This window comes from Natator depressus, chromosome 15 (genome assembly GCF_965152275.1).
Source record: "Natator depressus isolate rNatDep1 chromosome 15, rNatDep2.hap1, whole genome shotgun sequence".
NCBI classification, from domain to species: Eukaryota; Metazoa; Chordata; order Testudines; family Cheloniidae; genus Natator; species Natator depressus.
The window spans coordinates 1,985,193-1,985,869 of record NC_134248.1 but is presented as its reverse complement, the minus strand read 5'-3'; positions in this window follow the sequence as shown (position 1 = coordinate 1,985,869).

The window sequence follows — 677 nt, the reverse complement described above, 5'->3', positions numbered from 1 at the left end:
GGAGAACCAACAGAGCCAGGCAAGGGGCAGCGCATACCAGGAGCCCCCCTTCTGAGACAGCAGATTTGCTGCTAGGTTTCAGAGCAAACCCCGAGCTAGCTCAGACATGCCACCTCCTCTGAGCCCAGCCACACTCCTGCAGCTGTGGGCTCACACATACACCCATTCCACTTGCCATTGCCAGGGGCTCACAGCAAAGGAGGGAAGTGGCTCTGGAGTCAAAGGAGCCGAAGCTCCTCCCACTGGAGCTGGGATAGGATTTTCCATCCCTGATCAAAAGAGCTTCTTCAAGGCCTGGAAGTGCTGGTGCAGGGGTGATCAAAGTCCTCTCTTGGGCCCAGCAGAAGGGCAGGACAGAGGGGCAAATGGGGTCGGGTGGCTGAAAAGGCCCGCATGGGCACAGAGAATGAGAAGGGAGTGACAGTCCAATGACATCTCCTCCATCATGTCTGTGTCCCTAGCGCAGAAGCCTGGGAGCTGCCACTCTTCATGGGCTATTTGCTAAGCCATGCCCTTGGGACATCCACCTGGGACCCTTTAGAGAAGCTGTGAGCATAGCTCCCCAATAGGCATCGCTAGCAATGATCCAGCCGCTCCCCTCAGCTGGGCCGCCTCCAGACCCACCTACCAAGGTGCAGCTGGCATTCACACACATGGATCAGAGACGGACTTTTCTT